This window comes from Cygnus atratus, chromosome Z (assembly GCF_013377495.2).
Source record: "Cygnus atratus isolate AKBS03 ecotype Queensland, Australia chromosome Z, CAtr_DNAZoo_HiC_assembly, whole genome shotgun sequence".
Lineage (NCBI taxonomy): Eukaryota > Metazoa > Chordata > Aves > Anseriformes > Anatidae > Cygnus > Cygnus atratus.
In genome coordinates this window covers 4,364,258-4,380,121 of record NC_066396.1, presented here as the reverse complement: position 1 = coordinate 4,380,121, position 15,864 = coordinate 4,364,258, and the positions used below count along the sequence as shown (strand labels likewise).

The 15,864-nt window shown below is 42.8% G+C and overlaps 1 protein-coding gene across 1 annotated transcript in view; it reads left to right on the top strand.

The window, feature by feature from the left end:
- Nucleotides 1-15,864, top strand: part of SETBP1 (SET binding protein 1) — a 254,088-nt gene that overhangs the window by 161,255 nt on the left and 76,969 nt on the right. The gene's annotated exons all lie outside the window — the stretch shown is intronic.

The window sequence follows — 15,864 nt, the reverse complement described above, 5'->3', positions numbered from 1 at the left end:
ACAGCAGTGATGATACCCGCTCTGTATATAGCGTCTGCCTGATTTTTTTTTTTTTTTTACAAGAAAATGGGATCAGGCATTTTGAAAGCACTGGTGTTTATTCCGGGAGAAATCCATCCAAGACAAGTGAACCGTCAACACCTACTTCTCAATAAACAACTGTCAGGGATTTGAGTAAATGAGGGCTGCATGTGTGGGTGTGTGTGTCTGTTGGTTATTTAATTACTCCATGAGTCGGCTCGTATCCCTAGTAACCTTCATGTTTTCATTTGAGTTACACCATAGCTTTGCAGTTATTTTCCCCAAACCATGGCTGGTTCTGAGACGAGATTGTTAGACAGCAGCCTGGCTTTGTTTGCTGCCTGTGTTACTGTAGCGTGGGCAGAAAATTTAAACAGGCACCTATGACCCCTCTTATGTGCTTCAGTGAGGGTTTTGTGCTGCTCTGATGTGTCTTAGGCTCCCTCACTAACTCCTGCATTAAGCCCTACTCTCCTGAAAGGAGAAACTTTACTGGATTCCCATCGGGATACATTGGTTGTAAGGGAGAAAACTTAGCTCTTGGCTTCGGTTTACCAACAGAAATCACTGCTGTGGTAGCTCTTGCTGTTTGCACAGCAAGCGAGTAGGCACAGCACACATTTCGGTTAAAATCTGGGGTCTGCCTACCGGCCAGCCCTGCTTATACAGGGCAAACCCACCCAGGTTTGCAGGGAAGGATGTCTTGTCCAGGTTTGGGGGCTGCTGCCCCTTTGGGAGCAGAAATCACATCGCTGGAGCCTAGACAACACATCAGAGTGGTTGGATGCACCATTGGATGCACCATTCCCCTTGTTTTCTTGGGAAGGGTTTTTCATTAAGTTGTGTGTTTCGTGATGGCACAAGGCCTTCAGGTGAGGTGATGAGCTGAGATGATCAAAACTTAATAAGTTTTGTCTTCTGCTTTTTTCTTCTAATTTGTCCTGTGTTCCTTTGAGGAAATACTACACATACCTTCACTTCTTCAGAGAAGTGCTGAATTGGAAAAATTCTGACCTAGAATTGGATTTTTTTTTTTTTTTTCTAAAATCATTATTTATATGATACTAGTAGTTAGAAGCCCCTGACAAATTTAGGCTTTAGTTTTGCCATATAATCGTACCACAGGAGACTGTCCCTGGACATTTTGAAGACCAGGGCACGCTGAAGTTATGGTAGGCATGAGAACACAGCGTTGATCTCCAAACTCCTCGTCCAGCTAGACCATGCTTACTTCTACAGCTGTGCAGGTGGGTGTGTGTTCAGTAAAATAGCTAGAGGTGATAAGAATAAAAAATTGTTAATTAAAAGAAAGAGAGAGGGGACACAAGCCCTTGAAAAGATGCCCCCAGCAGAGGCCAAGGCTTGGTCCATCATCATGGGGGCGAGAACCCCAGGCCATGCAGGTGGCAAGATTCCTACTCCCCATGCCCAGCTTAAACTGATTTCTCTCTGGCACTTTTCATAATGATAAGCTTTCATGTTTTTTCTCTGCTGAACCCTTAAGCCTGGTGAACAGTGACCAAAAACCTAGGCAGAGCTGGCAATGCCTACCTCAAACCTCATTTAACCAAAGCAGAGCCTTGCTAGTCTCTCCTCCATTGTCTGGGAGGGCTGAGCAAGGCACTGCTCACTAAAGGTGTGATGATTGGGTGAAACCTCTCTGGGAGCACCACGAACAGAGCAGAGGTGCCCTTGTTGGAAATAACCTATGGGAAGAGCATGAGCAAAGGATGCCCAAAGCAGGAGACACTGCAGTTCCATTGCATTTTCCTGTGCCCGGCTGCTGTAACCTGAAGTAACAGAATATGCATAATGCAAGATTTTACTGACAGGCAAACCTCAAAAAAAAAAAAAAAAACGAATTCAAGTTTTAATAAGAAGCTAAAAGCATGGGCATCTGAACGGTATGACCAATGTGAATCCCAGTACCAGATCTGACTGTTTTTAAATGCCCATTTGTATAATGTGGCAATTTCAGGGAGGGAACAAGGAAATGTTAGCCCCTGCTAACTTTGAAGGCGGCTGGGTTTAAATGTGAATTACATGCATAAGTTTGTTCTTTGTTTTCAGAATGCTCTTATTTCCTGGGAACAATGGAGAAAAGGCACAGAGACTGTGGTGTATCTGAGATTATCTGTTTGCTCTTCCATGGTTTACCTCAAAAAGGAAAGAGAAGCCTTTCATTCAGGAACAGTTCAAATTAAGACCTTGTAATGGTAGAGCCTGACTGCGGGGAATGAAAAATCCCCTGCTTCAGGCTGGAGGGATGGCATCAGGCAGCCCCCAAAGGTTCACAGCTGACAGTATTTAAAACACACATTTCAGAGAACTGCAAGGATCCCTACAAAAAAAAATAGTAATAATAGGTGGAAATTTTGAAAGCTTTGTCAGGAACAATTTGGGTGGGCCTCTGTACGTTTGAGTGGTTGGTAAATGTTTCAGAAAGACTTTTGTCAAGGCATGGTTCAGCCCTGGCATGGAGCAGCAGGAAAGGAGTTAAGGGCGTATTACAGGACACCAACGTAATTGGGGCTGTATTCACCCTGCCTCCCTTTCAGTGCTTAATTTAGGTGCCTGAATTAGCTGCTCAGGTGCCCTATATAGTCAGTGGGGTGATTTAGCACGCCAATTGCCTCTCTGGAGGCCCGGCTGGCTGTGCAGGGCACCCAGGCTGCTCAGTCAGGTGGCAGTCGAGATTCCCTGGCCAGAGCCATGCTCACAGCTGCCTGTCCTGCCTGAGGAGCTGCATGGGTCAGGAGAAGAGCTGATTCTTGCAGAAAGTTAATGGGTGACATCCTGAGCCTGACCTGATATCTCACCAGGTCACTCCAAGCTACAGCCTTGGTAACAAACAGCTCAGTCCTGGGGGGAAACCTGGGTTTGGATCCTGACCCGAATTTCTTATTTTATTTCACTTTCTCTCATTATTTATTTATTTATTTATTTTGGTTCCTAACTGGAAACTGTTTCTAGAGGACGGGAGCTGAAAGCACAAAGGCTTTGCTTTAATCACAGCCTTTTTTCCTTCTTTCCTCTAAGTAAAACCCCAGTAAGCAGCAGCCAGCTCTGCTGAGCTCTGCCTGAAGTGTCCCCTCCTTTTCAAACCGGAGAAGTACGACAAGTCTGCAAGGGAAGGAAATCTAATTACATTGCACATGTTCTAATTTAAGTTGCTTGTGGGTTGCTGGGAGTTTGAGCAGCAGAAACACGAGGTCACTGCTTGCCTGTGACCTTGTCCTTTGCTTGATGAGAAATGGGTAGACCTGATAGCTTGTCCTGGTGTAATTACCTCCAAGGTGGACAACTGGGGATCTTCCCCACAGCCTGCAGTTTGTTTCCTTGAGAAAAATATCCATCTTAAAAGTAAACACCCAGGAACACACACACACGTGCACAGACACATGCACACAGGCAGGCAGGTAGAGCACTGCATGTGGCTGCGATCGCAGATGCCGGAATAATCCATTTTGATATCACCACAAAGCTAAAGGACTTAAAAAGCATCTCTTGTGGGTAATGTTTGCAGTGTAGAAATGATATCCCTGTACATCTGAGACATCCACGAATCCCCACAGGCTGTCTGTGAAGGGCTGCGTGCTGCACTGACGCACAGCCCCACGTTTGTTCTGCTTTGCAGATCAGTGATCGCAGTCGCAGCTGTGATACTGATGGTCACTTCTGACGGGAAGGCGTCATTGTAGCCAGACCAGAGCCTTTCAATTTTCCCACCCACACTTACACACACAGACCCCGTAGCAAAGGATCTGTTTGCACTTCAGCTCCTTGCCAGAGGGACATGATTTTTGTGATAACATAAAAAAGTGCAAACAAACACAGACTGTATTTGCCCTACAAGTGCATTTTTAAATATATTTTCAATATTTAAAAACGTTTTCCCACTGATTTGCCTATAAACCAGAGAAGAAATACACAGCATACAGGAAACATCAGCACTGGAATTCCAGTTTCCTTTTTTTCTTACAGTTTTAGTTGACACTGTATTGCCTATCTCATGCTGGTAGTGGAAGGTCCATCTTATTCTCTTTGTCCAGGTAGACGTTCATTTATTTGAAGTCACGTTCATCTAGATTGTGAAGTGCCTTGGGAAAATGGACTTGGGACCTTGGTCTTGGGAATCTCCATGGGCACTGAAAAAAGTGAGGGTCAGGAAAACTAAATTCTTCTGAAGAATGTGGAAAGACCTTGGGCAAATCACTGTGCCTCAGTATTTCTATCCATAGTGCTCAGAATAATCCTCTATCTTCCAGGAGGTGCTTTGGTATTTATTTAGGATAAACTTTAGATAAGAACAAGGTCTTTTTGCTTCTTGCAAATGATGTGATGGATGTCATTCGGAAGAGCACAATGGAAAATACATGCAATAAACTTTTGTAATTCATTTATTCATTGCTTTATATACCCCCTCCCACACGTAACATACAATGTTCTTACTCACTGAAGTAGTATTTGTACAAAGAGTCCATCAGCAGTTCCTGGTAGAGAATGGCATGCAGGCCAGTAGAAAAGATTGCCTATTCTGGATATATTTGCAAGGATATATTTGCTCCCAGATGGGAGCATGTATTTTGATGAGACTAAAAACCTCATTTTTAATACCCATTGGTGCAGTCCATCCACATGAGTCCTTGTCCGTCTCCACTGAGGACAAACCTAAATATGTTTCTGGAAGGGGCAGAAAGGATTTAGGATAATTTTTTTTATTATACTTCATCTACTGAATCCTAGTCTTTGTATACTACACTGGCTTCTCTTTAAGTAAACATTTGATCCGTAAAAGTAAATCCAAAATAAGTTACATGTCAGGAAGAGATTGCCAGGAAGCCTTGTTTCTCTCCTCTCTTCATCACTGGAGATGTTATACATACAGGAATTTGGTACCATCAATTGTGCCTTACCTATTCCAGGAGGAAGAAAAAAATAATAATAATAAAAAAAAAAAATCACTGTAATAAATCTCATGTCAGGGAAAACCCAAATTCTCTGATATCCCTAACAAGCAGAGCAGTCTGCAGCAGCAGAAATTACAAGCGCTGCACACTGATCTAAAGCCTCTGGCACTTTAAAGTGCACATTTTCCAACTTTGCCCTTTCCATAGTATTCCACAGGGGCCACCCATCGCAACTGCTGATAAGGTCGTGTGCAGGGTGGGTGATGAATCTGCTCTGTTTTCAGAAGGTTTTTCTGTTAGATTGCAGAAAATAGATATACGTGAATCCTTGAGAGAAATCCTTAAAGGCAGAATATGCAGGAATAAGTGCATTGCCTAGTGAAAAACAGAACAAAGGAAGAAAAAAAAAAAGAACATGAAAACAAATCCTAATTGAAAATAATAAGTAAATACTTCACCTTCAGTGAAATAGATCTTTTTTTCTGATCTGAAGTATGTTTAAAGCATTCAGTAAATAGTCCCTGTACCAATGACTTCAGTGTATGCAACCTTTTCATTCAGTGGTTCGAGATTTAGCTTTTGCTCTTTTTTGTACCCTGCTTCCCCACAAAAACACCACTGCACACTGAGTGTGACATTTGGACACAGGCAAGGACCTCCAGCAGCTCAGGGGGTTGCAGTTGGGCTCTTGTTTGAGACTGTGTTGCTGCATACAGAACAGCAGAGAAATTTAAGCCAAATCAATATGTTTTTCTGTATTAAGGGAAAAAAAAAAAAAAAAAAAAAAAGGCAGCCAATGCCTAAAACTGACTCCAGCATTCCTCATGTCTTTTTGATGTTTTGTGCAGTTTTAATGATGTCTGTGGGACTTAGATGCAGACTGGATATCATGCTTGGTGCCTGCTCTTGAGGCTCAGGGCCAAGTCTCGGCTCAGCCCTACTGGTGAGGACAGGGTCAGTCTGGAGGCATATTTCACATTTATGTGCCTCTCAAAAGTCCACGTGTGCCCATGCTCAGCCAGCACAGAGGGATCACTGCAGGCATCACCACAGCTTTCCCTGTGCCACATTGGTAGCCTGAGTGCATTGAGAGCAAGGTGTTTGCTTCGCTCGAGCTATGTGCAGTCCAGCGCTGCCCGTCCTCACTCTGGGGGAACCACATCTCCCCAGGCTTGTCGAGATGTATAGGGCCTTCCTAGTAAATCAGCTCTGCTGTACCATGGGACACGCCGCTTTATAGCAGCAGGGAATATGGCAAGTGAAATGAATTGTTAAAAAATGTGAAATATTCTTTTTGGTGCCAAGGATGAGGAAGAATTGCTGGGATGAATCCAGAACTGAGGTGTGTCGAGGGATAGAAACGATTCCAGGGGAAGACAGAAAAGGTTCTGAGCAGTGAGATTTATTACCCTGGGATATAGCCTCCCAGACGAAGGGCTTGAAGACACATTGCTGGAATTGCTTAACACTTGGTTGGACAAAACACTTGAGGATATAGAGAGGATATATGGTCACAGATTTTTAAGGGTAGAAAGAGCCATTGTGATCACTTATTCAAACCTCCTGCATGACTCATACCAGGGGATTTGCCTAAATGTATTCCTGTTACAAGTCCAATAGCTGTCAAGCACTAATGAATATCTGTTTGAAAAACACCCAGCCTTGATTTACAAGAAACTTCAATAATTGAGAATCCATTGCTATGATAAGCTGGGTTATTTATGCTCCCTATTAAAAATGTGGGCCATCTTTCCATCTCAGTGTTGGTAGCTTTGGCTTCAAACCCTGCATCTGTCTGCTAAACTGAAGGGTCTTCTGTGGCACTCTTGTCCCCATGTATTTTAAGTCCCTTTGTTGTGCATCCCAGATGCTTATAACACCACTAACACCTGTGCTTTAGCTCATCTCCCTCTCTCCTCCACTACCTCTTGGAAACACTTATCTTCTGCCAAATCTGCCAGAGCCAGTCCTTCAGAATAAGCTACATTTTTGGAAAAAAAAAAAAAAAAAAGAGAGAGAGAGAGAGACATAACTGTGCTCCCTCGGCAATGGACAAAGCCATTTTGATGTGTGAAACACATATTGCCTGCTTCTGATTAACCCTGTGTGCCAGGATGCTTGGATAGGGGATTGTATCTTCAGTGTCAGTATTTTTATAGAGTTACTCAACTCGAGCACACAGTCAGCACTTAAGAGGAAGTAATAACAGGGCTGGGAATGGTTCTGCTTCATCAACACGGGTAGAGAGAAGAAATGTATTTAGGTGATTTAGTAGAACAAGGGCAATTAAAAGAGCAATGCTCTGAAGCACTGCCGGTACCATATCATCACTCTGTTTAGTCTCAACGGCTACACTCCTAAACAGGGCATGTATGAGAAATCACTGCATTTTTTATAGGTTCAAGAACTGAAGGGTTTCTTCAGCCCAGATCTTCTGCACAGGATAATGTTGCTCAATCAGATAATGACAGGACGAGGGGGAATGGTTTTAAACTAAAAGAGGGTAGGTTTAGCTTAGAGGTTAGGAGAAAATTCATCAGTCAGAGGGTGGTGAGGAACTGGCACAGGTTGCTTTGGATGGACAGGTTTACAAAGAGAAGCTTTGGATGTCCAATCCCTGGAGGTGTTCAAGGCCAGGCTGGATGAGGCCCTGGGCAACTAGTGAGTGGCATCCCCTGCCCATGGCAGAGGGGTTGGATCTGGGTGGTCTTTGAGGTCCCTTCCAACCCAAGCCAAATAATAAGCCAAACCCTGAGCCAGGAGAGCTACAAGTTTTGCTGTTCTGGATGCTAATCCCAGGCCTGAATCTGCATTAAATGTTTTTCCACTTGTCCATTCAAAGTCCTGGGTGAAAGGCTGTGGACTCAGTGGGCTGAATTTTATCCTTGATTTCTTAGGGGAGGTGCCAGAGGAGTTTGGGAGGCCATTTAAGCACAAAGTCATGCTTGGGATGCCTTGCAAGCCTCTTTTCTAGATGGCTGTTCCCAACCCTCTCTTTTTTCAGTCTGTGCTGCTGTTGATTTATATTTGTGGAAATCAAACCTAACCTTGGCCAGGGCCTTTAAGGAATGCTGCTATACCTTAATAAAAGCATAGTTAGTCTGGAGCTGTTGTTGTGAAAACAGCTGAGAAAGTCTTGAAAGTATAAAATCAAGGGACAATTAAATCTTTGGTTCAGCTCCCAAATGGGTTTCCACTGGAGATTCACACTTAATAAAATACAGAAAATTGTGTTTCATTTTGGTACATAAATACTGGTAGTGGGGGACTGTGGCATTTAGAAGGGAGAATAGCTCCACCAGAAAACTCACTTCAGCAAAATGATGCAGTCCAGTTGAGCCCCTTTTATGATCTGAGAAATGACTGTTTTTATAGCACACTAAATAAAACCTGCTATTCAAGCTGGAGGTTTATTAGTAAAGGTGATTTTGCCATAGCTGGGGAGGGAGGGGAAGAAGGAGAGCTGAGAGATGAACATCAAAGCAGAGATGCATGTCGTTGTGAAAAAGCACAGCAATGCCCTCAGAAATGTGGCGTCGCTCATCACCCCAACTAGCATTGCCACCAAAACATTTGTGTCATATGATTATTTTTTGTTGATCCAAAACTGTAGTGATAGGCTGGTCGAATTTCCCCTGGTGGGAAAGCCTTTGCTAAGGGTGCAGTAGGGTAGTTGGTGAAAGGGTCCAGAAGGACGAGGCACCTCAAGGAGCCAAATACAGGGAATGGTAAGATTGGTCCTTGTAGGAGGGTGTTCAGGTTTAGCCAGGGCTGCCTGTGATGGTGGTGCCACCCAAAATTGCTTTTATAGTCTTGAAAGAGGATTTGCAGGGGGATATTGGAATCCTCCTGGCCTCAGACATCCCGGTGTATTCCTGGGTGTCTTTCTTCAAACCTGTCTTCCCTGGAGATAGAAATTTGTCATGTGTGACCTGTTTAGGCAGATCTTCCAGAAGAAATGAGCCACCCACATCTTGCTGCAGATCAAGTTCATTTTTTCAGGGTGAATTTGCTGAAGGCACAGCTGATGTTGTCTCGACATTGGTGGTGCAGGACTCATCCCATGACGTAAAGAGGTGGGAGAACATGCCTCTTCTTCAGTATATTTGAACTCTGCTGTGAATTTTCATGAGATTTTACCCAGCTACGCCAAATAGATGTTCTGGCAGATTTCTGGACTTTGTGCTAATGCTGTAGCACATGCAATACTTCATGCTAGACTTTAGTTGCAATCAGGATGCTTTGAAAGAATTAATCTGGCGGTCAGTAACTGCTAAATGAAGTGCATGCTAAAAGAATGATGAGCTAACTGACTGGAGCTCACAGCTTTTATGAGCTTCTCTAAATGCCTGTTTTCAGGTGAATTCAGCATCTCCTTGACATTTAAGGACTCAATTTATAATCAAATTATTTAACTCTAGTGGAAAGAAGCACTGGCCTCAATGGAAAAGCCATCTATAATTCCCCCACTCCTTGGAAATAAATAAATAAATGAAAAGCATTCAGGGTAAAACTGCAATTCCTATAATAAATGAAGGATAAAAGAAATCTTTCAATGCAAATTAAGTGCTGCGGGCTTTTAAAAAAATATAGCAGAAACTTGCAGCGCACAGCTGCTCACATCCTTATTTCCAATTTAGTAACCCAAGACGTGCCAAAGCATTAACGTCCTGGACACCACCGCAGACCTTTCAGAGATGAATACTTCTTACTGCTCGCATTTTTGCAGGGCCAGCAGGACCCCATCAATCCTGGGATCCTTCTGCTATTTGATTTTGGCCAAGTCACTGTAGAGCTATACATTGCCCTCAAAGGCTTGAAGGGAAGAGCAGGCTGAGGTAGAAAACTGTGCTTGCACACCAGGAGGAGTAGGTGGCTATGGCACTTCTGAAGGGATGAAAACACATTTTATATATAAAAATATAAATATATAAAATCTAAAATATATTTATGTATATTTCTTCTGTATCGAAGATAAAGCCCTTATATCACTGATGCCATTAAGTTCATTTAACAAGGCTTTTGGACAAATGAAAGCAAAGCAGCTTAGCAAGGCATTTTGCACTGTGAGCCTTGGCTTTGTGGACATAATGTCCAGCTGAAATGCTCACTTAAAACTCTTTGCGCTGGCTTGAGGCCAAGCAAAGATCGAACCAGGGTTATTTTGCCAAAACTGTGTTAGTCCAATTGTAGTCCACCTTAGCTGGTCTCCGAAATTTGCCAAAACTGTGTTAGTCCAATTGTAGTCCACCTTAGCTGGTCTCCGAATTGTTCTCTCTGCCTAAACTGGGGCAGCAAACTGTGTTATGCTTGTACATGATATTTAAACTGCATTGTTATGTCAGTGGTGATGGGCTCTTTGTTGGAGATGACAGAAAAATCCCATTGTCTAGAGTTTTCCCAGACTCAGTGCTTAATACAAAGCCCTGAAAAGAGTTGTTTAAACATCTGATAAAGAAAATATGTGTAGAGATGGGCCTGTCCCATGAGTAAGGAGTGGATCAGCCCACAGATCCAAATCCTACCTTTATAAATTCACCAAGTTGTTGCATTTTCCCCAAAAAAATCCTCAGTCCCTTGGTTTGGAAATTGGAAGTGTCTTAAATGCAGCTGAAGACTGAATTAGTGTGCAAATTATCTGGTTCAAAGCAGTAGCAAAATTAATTTGGAATAACTGTGAAATTTGTGAGTTATTTAGCAAATCGTGATGCTTTAGCAGAAATGCATGAAAAATTAAGATTTGCAACTGTGTGAGCATCTTTGGACTATTCAGTAATCTCTTTGCATTGTTTTATCTTTTCCTTAAGGATACGTAATGCAAAAGCCCTTGCAACATCATCTGTTTTATTGATATTTTTATTAATTTATCTTGACGATGCCCACAGCATGAACAAAAAGGTGCTTATGGCACAGCAGCAAATAACGGGACCATCATTTCCTTGGGAGTTTACCCTCTCTGTATTGATATGATTACACAAATATTTCGGGGAAGACAGAGCTGTGTGGCAATGTCAGTGCAAATCTGGAGGGACCCCCAGCAGCTTCATTGAAGCTGCTCCTGATTTGTGTCAACTTGCACCACAGTCTGTGATGTTTGTGTTCAGTGAATGGACACAAACAGGTGATGCTTTGCTTTTAATTAACCCACTCCTACCCCATGCTGTGTCTTGCTCTCAAGTAGTCCCCCTGCAGCTTTGTGTTAATTCCTGCCTCTCTGTCAATTTCTAACGAATGATCCTCGCTCCTGAGAGTGTGGTGGTGTTTGGGCTTTGCGCTGTTGAAGGCCCAGGGTTTCAGGGAAGGAGTGAACTCTGGGAGTTCATGAATTTGATACACTGCTCTGAGAAATCCCCTTTCTTTGGGATGATAATGATGATAATGATGAATTTCATGTTAGTGCCTGTTGACACGTTTTCTACTCATATTTCCATTGGAATTAAAATCCCTACATTGGTTTTGAACTAGCTTCAGTGGGGTTTCTTACAAGACACTACTGCTGTTTGCCCTTCTAGCAGGTGTCATATGCCAGTTTTGTGATCCCTCCTCACTGGTTAGAGTCACCAAGGACCTAAAGGACTTCCTGAAACCATTTCAGACGCTTGCTATTACAAACTGACCTGACTTGATCACAGACCCCTGCTATAAACTGATCACAAGCTCAAGTGTTAAGTCATCAGGCCAGAGTTAAGTTCCCCTGAACATGGAGTCTCCTACACTTGGCATCTTTTATTTACAGAGCAATGCTACCCCAGGAAGGCTCAGTGCGCTCACCAAAAGATGAGAAATATCTCCAACCTGGAATTCAAATTATGGGCTACAAGTGAGTGGTTTTCAGCTGTCCCAATGGGACACAGGAGGAAATGCTCAGTTTCAGTTTTGAGTGAAAGTATGAGCTGAGCTAGGATTATTTATTCATGCATTGGAGAAGGATATCTCAGGTTTTTTCTTCCTCTCAAAGGGTTTTCTTTCCCAGTAACGTGATGCATGTCTAGGAAGCAGAAACTGAAAAGAAAGCTTTTCAAGAGGAACAAATTACCTGAAGTTTCTCCTGCTTTTTAGAAATCCATGCGAAGGATGATAGCAGCATCTGTGTTTTTTTTGTTTTTGTTTTTGTTTTCAGAAAGCAGGTGCCCATTGCATTTTCCACTTACTCTCAGTGCAGCCAAATTTATTCATTCAGTCTTGGAAAATCTCAGTCTGACCTTTTATTAGGCACCACCTACCTTTGCTCTAAATTAGCTAGGTGCAAGGAAGGTCCAGTTTGCATACAACACAGCCACCTTAGCAGAGTGGTGTGCCTGAGCTAAATACCTTCTCTGCATAGCTTGGGAACAACCTCATGTCCCAGCATCCAGACAACCCAGGTGGCAAGCAGACAACACGCCTGCACATATTGAAGTGGTCACAACCTCACCCCATTGTTTTCCAATGAGATGTCAGCTCCTTGTTGCCCAGTTTGCTACCAAAAATGCATTACAGGATCCTAGATCACACAGAGTTATTGAGCAATGTTTCGCTGAGATTCTTGCCTGCTCGAGAGGCAGGGGTGGCCCTGAGATAAAAGTAAACACTTCCCAAGACTCCGATTCTAAGTGACATTATGCATTTAGGAAAGCCTTTCCTCTTTTTCGTCTTCTTTTTTTTTTTTTTTTTAATAATTTTATTTCCAGTCTACGAAGAAGATAACAAAGGATGGTATGTCCCCAGAGCACGCTCTGGTGTGTCACTGGATGCCAATCCCCACAGACGCTCCCGATGTTATTAATTTTTAAAACAAACTTGCTGATTGAGGTTCTGACTGTCTTTAAATTGTCTCTACAAGGAGACTGTGTACTAATTAACCCACAGAAACAATCAATGATGTACCTTTTTCAAGTTTCAGGGTGATTAGAATATGAAAATGAAGAGCACAATGGTGCAGATGTTTTAAAATCACAGCAGACAGCAATTAGTGACATGGGAACCAGCTGCTTATCTCTCCAGATAAAGCCTCTTAATAGAGAATTACACTTAAGGAGCCATTACACAGATGGATCTGAGAATGATTTAAAGAGGGGGCGTTGTAGTATTAACTTTGATTTGCAAGCCAGATTCCTGACAAGCTGTGTGTGCGTTACCTCTGGAATAAAGGTGCATTTGGAATAAAAGGGTACCACACCCTGTAAGCAACCATCCTTTTTTTCAATTGATAGGTTTCTCCATTTTTTTCCCTATTTATTTTAAATTTTCTATAGATTAGTTTGGATTTTTATTGTTATTTTATTAAGTACTTGATTTGGTTATGGTATCTCCTTCTGCCTTCGGGCTGGAAGCAGTGTATAGATTTGGAGAGAAGTTCAGAGGGAACAGAGAGGCAGAGTGAGACATCTAGTAGTTAAATTAAAAGAGTCCTAGAGGGATGGATTCTGCAACTGGGTACTGCTTCCAGAGTAGGGAGTTATTCATCGGGAGACTGATATAAAATGCTTCTCCTTTTCACATGCAAGGGTTGTATACCAGAATAAAACTGTAAAGAGGAGTAAGCATATCTGCAAGTGTGGGGATGTACAGGTCTGACAAGACAGGTGAAAGCACACAGTGCCATCTCCTCTGCTCTCTGGATAGTGCACTTCAACTGCTGGTAAATGGGATGTATCCTGCTTGTAGGCCTATCCACAACTGCCTAAGCTTGAGGACTGAAACTCATGAGCTTGTCACTAAAAACATTTCCGTAATGATAAGAGGATTCATGCTTTATTTTTTTAGTCTACAGATTAGCATGTACTGGATTATGTTGCTCAAACTCCTTTGCAGTTACAAAAGCTACTAGCTTCCATATGTGTATTTTTTTTTATTTTTATTTTTTTAAGGAAGGATGGGATTATTACCCACTGAGCACTTCGTGTAAACTGAACATCAAGAGAAAATTTGACTAAGTTTGGTGAGAAGTGATAAAATTACAGAGGTTAAGTTACACTTCTACTAACAGATGAAAGAGCAGGGTCCTGGTCCAAAATGGCTAGCTGCTGAAGCTAGCTTTATCTTTTTTTTTTTTATCTTTTGCTGCTTTATCTTTTAATAAGAGCGCAAGCTACAAATTGAGTCAGGCACTAAGTTTGAAGTATTTTTAGGGTGTTATAAACCAAAAAAAAGTAAATAAAGGTAAATCTTTCTGTTTTCTTGAAAAAGCCTACTATTCTTGGTGCTGGTCTCATTTCTGCTGCCATAGAAACTCTGTTCAAGTCAAGAGCCCCTTGCCGAAACCTATAGAGCTGTGGTATATTACATTTTCCCAAGTGAATAAATAATGAATTTCTGTGAAAGGCACCAAGGTACAGGTTTCTGACAGGCCCTGTTCACTCTCATCCTACTGACAGCTCTAGTATCTTCTGCTAGCTCATCTCAGGATTTAGGTATACTAAACCGGGGCTTGTTTGCCTCTTAGGGTGGTGCTTACCCAGCAGGGAATGTTAACACCTAAACATTAGGACCAATGGGATCAGACAGCAACCCAGAAGGACACGCCAGGAATAAAAGAGATTTTGCTGCATTACTTTCAACCAAGTTGCCCGTGCTTTTAAGTGGACAGCCCCCACTATTCATTTCAGCAAGTGAAACACAACCTGCTGCAGCCGCAAGATCTCTGGTTACCATGCTGCAGAAGAATTATTTTGGGGTGACCTGGATGTGTCTGGCAGGGGAGAGCAAATAGTAAATCTAATGCTGGAAGAAGTAGCATGAGGAGACACAGTGGACTGTTATGTGCTTCAGCAGATATGTAGTTTTGACATCCCGCTTAGGATGGGATCTGTGCAAGATCCTGGCAAGGCCGGGATCTGTGCAGAAGCAGCCTGGCCCTGCCTTGGTGCAGGCCAGGAGAGGCTTCAGCCCTCCATTTCCAGGCCTTTTCCAAGTCAGGGTACGTCAGGAAGAGGATGTTTTCTGTGAGGCACAGCAAGCTATTACATCCCGAGGACATGGAAGTGGGTGGGCTGCATTTTCTCTCGTGTTTTACCAAAGGCAGACATTGGCATCGTGCTTCAGGAGCCGCGTGGCCCTGGGCCGCTGCGCACTGTGTGGCTCGCGTGTGGGAGGCCACTGCGACGAGGGTGAACTGATTCATTCCCCGAGGTCTGTTTATGCTTTCGGCTTTTTTCTCAGGCTGAAAAAAACGGGTGTCACTCACCCGCGACATCTGCAGCTCCACCGCAGCTGCGTGCTTTCATTTTCTCACTCCACAATTCCTGGAAATCTCTGCTTTCCCCAAGCATAGCTGGTCCATATGCACAACAGCTGAGCTATCCACAGGATTTAAGAGTCCCCGATTACTCCTCAGACGATGGACTAGAACAGCTTCATCATTGCTGCCTATTCCAGAAAGGCCACATGCCTGTTTTTATATACACACTAAGGTTATCACATTATCAATTTGCTGATAACATGCAAGTTTATTGGTCACTAAATAAAGTACTGTGGGCTTCAACTCTTTAGCACCTTTAAAATCCCTCCAGAATTGCCCAAAACTAGGGACACATCGTTTCCCAGAAAACTAAGTCTGAGGGAACTCAGAGCCCTGTTATGCTGACCCCAGAATCTCTGGCTAACACCCCAAGCAGGGATCTAATGTAAGGCTGCTGATAGAATCAATTGTAACAGCGTGTTTGCAGGAACATGAGACGCTAAGCAATTGTTTTCTATTGTTCTTTCCTTGGTTACGCATTTATTTTAAGTCTCTCATCACTTATTTGGAATTCAGAATGGTGTCATTACAGTTTGCTAAGAACAGTTGTTTGTAGTACTAGGTGTACAAAATCAGTTGCACAGTTTGGTCCAGAACTTTACAAAATATAGCACCTAAATGTCACAGGAGAAAACAAATGGCTAGAAGAGGTCAGTTATGGAAAGTAAAATGTTAGTTTGTTTCTTTTAAGACACTTTAGAAAAAGGTACAGGT